Raw genomic sequence first — 10210 nt, forward strand, 5'->3', positions numbered from 1 at the left:
AGGCATCCTTCCCCGATCCAGCGTGGAGAGAAATGAAGGCAGAGGCGCGAAATCGGAATCATAAGTCCCTTAATTGATGCCAGTTAAGATCAATTAGAAGATCTTAAAGGGGTTTTGCCAAATGTTGTCCATTTTGTTCATGTTCTGCCATTAAAGTGGCACCATTTCAACATTGCCTCCAGACACAGTGGCCATCTTGGATTTCAGCAGCTCCAGAGGCGGCGGCCTAGTGGAGAAGAGTGGCATGAGACCCGATGCTGGATCATATAAATTCAGATCCCTGAGGGTGTACCTTGGCGGAGAACCCCACATCAGCCACCTTATCTGAAAGTGACGATAGGCTTTACTGTTTGGGATGGGGTGTGGGGGGGAACGGGTTAAGCAATGCAGATCATTACAGGGGAGAGCTGCATGGAGACAGATCAGCGGCGGTGTACCCTGCAGAACGGCATACCACTCCCTCAACAGTGAGTACGATCCAGGCAGACACACCAGGACAGGAGTTGGATCAGAAGGAGAACACTAACTCAATCCTCCCGTAGTCTGGCAAAGCACTCATAGGGATCTGGGTTCTGGGTGTGAGGGGGGGTGCCCAGATTCAGAAAAGATGGGGAATTATGCAGCATTAATGGACACTACAGCGCCTAATTGAGACAGCTCAAATACATCCACAAGAGATTACAAGGGGAGAAAAAATCAGGGAACTGACTCTGTTGGATGAGGGGGGGGGGGTCTGGGTCTGCGGTCCAGCTGGCAGTTCCCCTCCCTGGTTCTGAGCACCGAGGTGGTGCCTTGCAATCTGTAGGGGCGGGAGACAGAGAGCAACAATATAGGCAGAGGGTTTCTGTCAGATCAGCGGTTGCGGCCTTCCCCTGCCTCGGCTTCCCTCAGCCTCCCTAGACCCCAGGGTATAACTGGGGATGAGCAAATTAGTTGGGTAAAAGGGACCACACTTTCCACAATGGCAATCTAAAGTTGACTTAAATAGAAAGGCAGAAATTGGACTTTAGGTTTTAGTAAGATAGACAGTTAAGAATTTACTCCAATACAATAACTTAAAAAAAAAAAAAAAGAGTCCAGGGTGGGAATCCAAATATTCAAGTTTCTGGGGAGTTCTGGAAAGGATTCATAGGCCAATAAACAAAGTGGATTGAGGGCATTAGTTCTCCTAGGGCATTCTTAGTGAGTCAGATAAGTAAGCAAGAGAACTGCCCAGATATACCAGAGATAGCTCTGAAAGAGTTTCAGAGGGTACAAACACAGAGTTTATAATAGGGAGGTGGACGTGATGGGCCCCGGGGGACAGTGCCTGTGATCAGTCTCAATACAAATACGAGGAGTGCGGGACAATTGACTGATTGGCAGCACACATTGGACCCCCGAGACTCTGGGATTAAACAAGGTCAGTTTTCACTCTGGACTCAGTTACTACTAAAGTTTTTTTGCTCACTTAATACTGTTATTCAAAATGCCGATTGATGTTATAGACGTATATACAGTAATATGCAGTGACGGAGGTGGGCTCACCCCAGCCGTTTACATGCATCTCTAGATGAGTGACCTGGATGTTTCCCAGGCACTCAATCAAGACCTTTGGGAAACTGGGGACCGAGTCTGCTCAATTCACTGGGCACCCCTTTTGGTGTTCCTGTTGCCAGTTGTATTTCATCAGCGACTAATTTTGGTTCTCCCTTCTCCCCCCCTCCGCTCCCTTTTCACTTCCCTGGAGGACTGCTCCATTCTCTCCTAGATTCCATAGCTGGATCGATCTTGAGTCCTGGAAAGAACTTGATAAGGTAAAGAGAAACCTGCACAATACAGAGTTTACTGTAACAGTAAAAGGTAGCTACCCAATCAAATCAAGATGGTTATAACCATAATTTCCCATAATGGTAAGAGATTAAATAGTCCAGGGAAAAGACGAGTAGCATTAGCTGAATATAATTGGAGGCAAGCTAATATAATCTTACTCCAAGAAAGACATTTTAGTAGTAAGAGTTCCCCAAAATATTTTGATAAACACTACAGACAATTTTATATTTCTTCCTCGACCAAAAAGGAGAGTCGCAATACTCTTCCATACTAGATGTTCATCCAAAGTAGACAGTAAAAAAAAGTCAAGGAGGGTAGATATTTAATACTCACAGGCTCAATTGACGGACAATTTATAACCCTAGCCTCCATATATGCCCCTCGCGAACACAATCCATCCTTCTTCACCTCAGTCTTTAGCAGCCTAACCAAAGTAACAAAAGGGCAGCTAATAGTAGCCGGTGATTTCAATATGGTTCTGAACCCCAAATTGGACAGGTCTGGCCCCCTTAGAATGAATAATAAAGACAAACCAGCCACCTTGAGGTTGGGATTACGGGAAAACAATCTCGTAGATATATGGAGGGAGCACCATCTCTTTGAAAGGGATTATACCTTCTTCTCGCAACCCCACTCAATCTATAGCAGAATCGATTACTTCTTTGTATCGAGCAGACTAATCCCGAAGATCTCCCATGCCGGCTTCCATGATATTTCATTGTCAAATCACGCACCAATAGAGCTAACGTGCACCCAATTAAGCCTAGACAGACCTGGAGCAAATTGTAAACTTAATGAATCTCTACTGAAAATCCCAGAAATCTCCCAGCTAATAAATAGTGAAATAGACCAATTCTTTAGACTGAACAAAGATACAGTAAATTCTCATTCGACTCTCTGGGAAGCACACAAAGCAACACTACAAGGTGCTTTGATCAGTGTTGAAGCCAATAGAAAGGAATGCGAAAATTGTGCTGCTACAGAGCAAACTGAATGATCTCTCCAAAAAACATAAACAAGATAACAATCCGGCCACCCTTAAACAAATCACAGATGTCAAAATTGAATTGAACATACTCTTAACCTTCCAGGCTAATAACTCTCTAAATTGGTCAAAAAGGCAATTTTTGGAGAAAGCGAACAGGCCAGATACCATGCTAGCAAATAAATTGAGAAACAAACTCCCAAACTATAATATTCAAGCCATAAGATTAAAATCAGGAGCCCTCACAGCAAACCCAAAATTGATAGTAGACCAATTAAAAAACATTACAAGGCTTATAATGGAGAAAAAATGGCACATAACCATAACACAAAAAGAGCTCTGCGGGAATTCCTAGCAAGCTGAAACCTACCAAGATTTAATGATTGGGAAAAGGAAATACTGGGTAGGGACTTTACCATGGAAGAAATCACACAAGGGATCAAAAACCTGAAATCATCTAAAGCCACGGGCCCAGGCGGTTTCTCGGGTCTTTACTATAAAAATATATATTAAATTACTAGCCCCACACCTGCTCCGAATGTTCAACATGGTGCTGGCAGGGGGCTCTATCCCAGAACACATGCTCCAGGCGTCTATATCTCTAATTTATAAATAAGGAAAAGATCCCCTTGACTGTAAGAGCTATAGACCAATCTCTCTCATAAACACAGATGTCAAAATCTACTCTAAATGAATTGCCAATAGATTAAGTCACAACCTACCTAGACTAATACACCCAGATGAAGTTGGATTTATAAAGGATCGACAGGCAGCTGATAACACACGACGAATCATTGATCTAATAGAAATAGCCAATTCAGAACAGGTACAGGTTATGGTGTTAAGTCTAGATGCAGAAAAGGTCTTTGATAGGATTTACTGGGCATATCTAAAAGCCACGCTTGGAACATTTGGTTTCGGAGAAAACATAACGACGCAATCTTATCACTGTACTCAGGCCCAGCCGCTAGGGTTTTACACCAGGGCTTCCCTTCAGATCACTTTAGGATCAGAAGTGGCACGAGACAGGGATGCCCCCTCTCGCCCCTCCTCTTTGCCCTGTGTATGGAACCACTAGTGGTGCAAATCCACCGTAGTCCAGGTATTTCAGGACTCGAACTCAACAACCATACTCAACTTGTTAGGGAAATGTAACAATATCTCAGGTTTCAAAATTAATCAATCCAAGTCAGGAGCACTAAATATAAATTTACCAAAAACAACCGAAAAACTCATACTGCTCAATTATAATTTTAATTGGCAACACAAAGCTCTCAAATATTTAGGAGTATATATCACCAAGAATTACAAAGCAAATTTCCCTAAACTAATTTAGTTCTTAAGAGAAGATATTGGACATTGGTCAAAGCACAATATATCTTGGATTGGGAAAATATATAGTGTAAAAATGAATCTCCTCCCAAGTATACTACAGTATATCTATTTCAAACCCTGCGGGTGCCACTGAGACTGAATGAAATACTCTCACTTCAGTCTGCAATCTTCAAGTTCATAAGGTGAGGTAAATAAGCAAGAGTAAGAAAACAGACCCTTCTGAAACAAACAGAAGGAGGGTCCGGGACCTGTGCCTGCAAAATGTCTCTGTAAAGCTCTTCGTAAAACTAGCAGCGCTAAACAAGAACATGCTATTATTATGTATGCTTTGTTCCTGTCCTGTTTTGAAAACCAATAAAAATCTAAGAATATATATATATATATATATATATATATATATATATATATATATATGTATGTATGTATGTATATATATATATATATATATATATATATATATATATATAAATATATAGTCAGATAAGGCAGTTGGCACTCCAATAGGTGCTGGTAAGCCACAGGTGCACGTCCCATATAGAGAATGTAGTTATACGTTACCGTTCCAAGGATTGGTAAACAAGAGACAGCACTCAAAGTTGAAAATCAAAGTGTATTAGTGAAAGCAAAAATACATCCAGAAACCCAACGTTTCGGTCCTACAGAATGGGACCTTCCTCAGGGGGATACAAAGGGAGAATGACACAGTTCACCACATATTTATACATCAAACACTGAAAGTCAATTAACCAATTCCCATCACCCAATTAAATTAACACAAGAAACCTGCAGCTCTGATGTCATGTGTTGATTAAGCTTACATAAGATACCTCCATACTGCTAATCACCCAGCTGTGTATTCATCCATTGTCATGGTTATCAATGGGTGTGAGCTCGATTGATATGGCAGGGGCAATAGGGAGAGGATATCTAAAGAATTAAGGCATGTTGTGCCATACATAAGTGAAACATAATAAAACCAGGGACATATATATCAAACACTGAAAGTCAATTAACCAATCACCATCACTCAATTAAAATAACACAAGAAACCTGCAGCTCTGATGTCATGTGTTGATTAAGCTTACATAAGATACCTCCATACTGCTAATCACCCAGCTGTGTATTGCATCCATTGTCATGGTTACCAATGGGTCTGAGCTCTGATTGATATGTCTGGGGCAGCAGGGAGAGGGTTTTTAAAGAAGTAAAGCAGGTAGTGCCATACAGAAGTGAAACATAATAAAACCAGGGACATATAGGTGTGGGGGAGTGTGGGGGAGTGGTGGGGATCATGATGGAATGTACTGACATAACTAGAGGGCAGAGCCAGACTATGTCATATGAACCATAAGTGCATATGGGAATACCACAATACGTAGAACTTACATGTAAACAAATGATGAATAAATATGCATAGACTTCTAACCAAAGGAGAGCAACAGAGGATATTATACCATGAAGCACATCAGTGAAATTAATGTGATTGTCCACACATGCACATGTCCATAGGTATCATCAGGATCTGACCTAAAGAAAACAACTTAGCTTAAAATCCTCGTTAAGCCCTTTTGGGGTCATTGTACTTAAATCAAAGATAGCTTTAGCTTCCAGCTGTAATAGTAGTTTATTCCTGTCGCCACCCCTGGTAGGGGCACGAGCCTGTATAATGGGCATGCATCTTAGAGTTGCTAAACTGTGTCTGTGTTTCCTGAAGTGTCGTGCCACCGGTTGGTGTTTCAAATCATCGTCATCTTCAGCACCCAGAAGTGCCTTCCTGATTGCACAACGATGAATACTGATACGTTCCTTTAACATTCTCATCGTCTTTCCGACGTAGTAGAGCCCACATGGGCACTTGATGAAGTACACTACATATTTAGACTCACAGTTTAAATATTGTTTAATTTTTGTAGATTTGCCAGTCTGAGGGTGAGCAAAAGTACTTCCTGTTTGCATAAACTGGCAGTTGGTACAGCCATGGCATCTGTATGACCCCGGTTTTCTCGCCAGCCAGGTCTTTGCTGGCATGTATTTGTCAACGGGATCAGAATGTGTAAGCAGATCTCCCAGATTTCTGCCTCTTTTATAACAAAAAAGGGGTGGAGTATTAAAGTCTTTCCCAATCCTGCGATCATTAGCCAATATATGCCAATGTTGTTGTATAGACCTTTTGATATGTCCAGATGCAGTACTGTAAGTGCTGACCACCTTACAGCGATCAGAATCAGTGGTCCTCATTGTTGGTGACAGCAGCTCCTCCCTCTTTGGGATCCTGGCTTTGATGACTGCCTTATTGACTTCTTTGGGATCATATCCCCTCTCTAGAAAGCGAGAGGCCATCTCCAGAAGTGCACACTCCACTAGTTTGGGGTCACTCACAATTCTCTGGACACGTAGTAGTTGTGAGAAAGGGAGACCTGCTTTTAATGGTGGTGGATGATGGCTGGTTGCATGTAATAATGTGTTCCTATCTGTGGGCTTCTGGAATAGACGTGTGCAGAGTTTTCCATTGTCCTTATAAACAATGGTATCAAGAAAAGGAACTTCAATGGTACTGTAGCTAGCTGTGAACCTAATTGTACATGGAATTTTGTTTAGATACTCAGTAAATGATAGAAGCTCTGTTTCCAGTCCTCGCCAGACCAGGAACACATCATCAATGTAGCGATAGTAGTTAGAAATACGTTCCGCAAATGGGGCATCGGTAAGTAAATGGGTGTTCTCGTAGGTATCCATGAACAGGTTGGCATACGCCGGTGCCATGTTTGACCCCATAGCGATGCCTGTTAGTTGCAGATAAAAGGTTTTCTCAAACCTGAAGTAGTTCTTATGAAGTATCACCTCCAGCAGCAATAACAAGTATTCTGGAGGCGGCCCCTTGTGCTCTGCAAACTTACTGAAGTGGTCACGGATCGCTTCAATGCCCTCCTGGTGTGGGATGTTAGTATATAGACTGCCCACGTCCATGGTTACCAGTATAGTACCTGCAGTAACCGGCGAAATGCCTTCCAATTTGTGGATGAAGTCAGTTGTATCTTTGACAAATGAGGCCATCCGCATCACCATGGGTTGAAGGTAGAAATCCAAGAACTGTGATAATGGATGACACAAGGACCCCCGTGCCGAGATGATAGGTCTCCCCGGAGGCTTGGTCAGAGATTTGTGTATTTTAGGGAGTATATAAATGACCGGTGTAATGGGGTATGTTTGCATCAGGAACTTGGCTGTTTCCTCTGCAATCCACAAATTATTGAGTTCTAGCTGTATGATAGAGTCAATCTCCTTCTTGAACGGCATTGTTGGGTCTGATTTCAGACGCTTGTAGTTAGTATCGTCTCCAAGCTGGTTGGAGATTTCCTTTTTGTAGTCAGAGTATGCCATGACTACAATTCCGCCACCCTTGTCTGCTGCGCGTATGATGATATTTGTATTCGCCCGTAGTGACTTCAGTGCTTCATGTTCTTCCCTGGTCATGTTACGGAAACTAGTTCTGTATTGGCTGATACGTTGTCTAGTATCTCTCTCCACAAGACTCATAAATGTGGTGATGTTATGGTTCACGACCACAGGATCGAATGAACTCCTAGTCTTGAAACGGCCCGCAGTAATTGGGTCCCTGAGGGTGCTTGTTGATGTATCCCCTGTAGGTTTGCTATAAAAATCTTTTAGACGCAATTGTCTATTGAGCTTGAAAAGATCAACCTCCCATAGGAACGGATCCTGTTTGTGTGTAGGTACATACGATAACCCTTTCTGGAGGACATCAATTTCTGTTGTAGTCAATGCATGACCGGAGATGTTGTAGACTACCATCTTCTCCATCTTCCTCTCTCCCCCCTCTCTCCTCTCTCCTTTCTGGAGTCCCGTAGTGGGTATCGGTGGTTTCCACCCACCTCTCCTGGTCTGCCGCCTGTATCGGAGTCGGGTAAGGGGGTTTTTTTTTGTCCTGTCGTACCTATTCCTAAAAAAGGATCTGCAGACGTGCCTTCTTGTGAATCAGAAAAGTCTGTATCACTTGTATTGTATGCTGCACCAGATACTGCTGCCTTCCTGGTATGTGTATAGTGGCGTCTGCCCCTGGAGGAGCTCTGTGTGCTATCTCCAATCCCCAGAAGCCACTTATAAACACGTCGATCTTTGTAGTCCATCTTAACCTGTTTCAGCTTGTCCCGCTTGTATTTGACCAGCCCCTCACGGTACGCATCTATGGTTGCCTGCAGTTTGTCAGTCCAGTTAGTGTTAGTATCAGCACTGAGGGTATCACCATGTTTGGAATAGATAGTATCGATCTCTTTTTTAATTTTCCCCATTTCCTTACTGGACTGTTCGATTACCAGTATGGTAAGGTCAAATGAGCACTTATTGAGTATCCCAATCCATTTTCTGCAGAATTCGGGATCGTTTCTACCTATGGTTGGTTGGTTCTTAATCCTGAACCCTCTGGGTAACAACCCCTCTCGATGGTAGTGAGAGAGTGTCACCCCATGCAGGTAATAGTCAACTTCCCTCTACTTTAACTTCACCCGATCATTATAAATTTCTGATGGTTTTTCAGGTCCGAGTACCTCATCAAATTTTTCAGTATATCTGATGGATGCTATTTCTGCCTCGCTATAGGTAAGCGTGTCAGAGATAGAGGAGAAGAGTCCTGCAGTATCAGCAAATTCCTCCATGATCCAATGTGTAAATCCCCAAAGCAATAGGAAGAGTGTGGTATGTAATGAAAAAAATATCCAAAAATGCTCTACTCAATATGCTGTAGAGGAGCAAAAATAATAGTCCTGGGTGCTCAACTCATAAGAAAGTAATAGTCAGATAAGGCAGTTGGCACTCCAATAGGTGCTGGTAAGCCACAGGTGCACGTCCCATATAGAGAATGTAGTTATACGTTACCGTTCCAAGGATTGGTAAACAAGAGACAGCACTCAAAGTGCTTTCAACTTTGAGTGCTGTCTCTTGTTTACCAATCCTTGGAACGGTAACGTATAACTACATTCTCTATATGGGACGTGCACCTGTGGCTTACCAGCACCTATTGGAGTGCCAACTGCCTTATCTGACTATTACTTTCTTATGAGTTGAGCACCCAGGACTATTATTTTTGCTCCTCTACAGCATATTGAGTAGAGCATTTTTGGATATTTTTTTCATTACATACCACACTCTTCCTATTGCTTTGGGGATTTACACATTGGATCATGGAGGAATTTGCTGATACTGCAGGACTCTTCTCCTCTATCTCTGACACGCTTACCTATAGCGAGGCAGAAATAGCATCCATCAGATATACTGAAAAATTTGATGAGGTACTCGGACCTGAAAAACCATCAGAAATTTATAATGATCTGGTGAAGTTAAAGAAGAGGGAAGTTGACTATTACCTGCATGGGGTGACACTCTCTCACTACCATCGAGAGGGGTTGTTACCCAGAGGGTTCAGGATTAAGAACCAACCAACCATAGGTAGAAACGATCCCGAATTCTGCAGAAAATGGATTGGGATACTCAATAAGTGCTCATTTGACCTTACCATACTGGTAATCGAACAGTCCAGTAAGGAACTGGGGAAAATTAAAAAAGAGATCGATACTATCTATTCCAAACATGGTGATACCCTCAGTGCTGATACTAACACTAACTGGACTGACAAACTGCAGACAACCATAGATGCGTACCGTGAGGGGCTGGTCAAATACAAGCGGGACAAGCTGAAACAGGTTAAGATGGACTACAAAGATCGACGTGTTTATAAGTGGCTTCTGGGGATTGGAGATAGCACACAGAGCTCCTCCAAGGGCAGACGCCACTATACACATACCAGGAAGGCAGCAGTATCTGGTGCAGCATACAATACAAGTGATACAGACTTTTCTGATTCACAAGAAGGCACGTCTGCAGATCCTTTTTTAGGAATAGGTACGACAGGACAAAAAAAAACCCCTTACCCGACTCCGATACAGGCGGCAGACCAGGAGAGGTGGGTGGAAACCACCGATACCCACTACGGGACTCCAGAAAGGAGAGAGGAGAGAGGGGGGAGAGAGGAAGATGGAGAAGACGGTAGTCTACAACATCTCC

Source organism: Ascaphus truei, chromosome 3 (assembly GCF_040206685.1).
Source record: "Ascaphus truei isolate aAscTru1 chromosome 3, aAscTru1.hap1, whole genome shotgun sequence".
In the NCBI taxonomy this organism is placed as follows: Eukaryota; Metazoa; Chordata; class Amphibia; order Anura; family Ascaphidae; genus Ascaphus; species Ascaphus truei.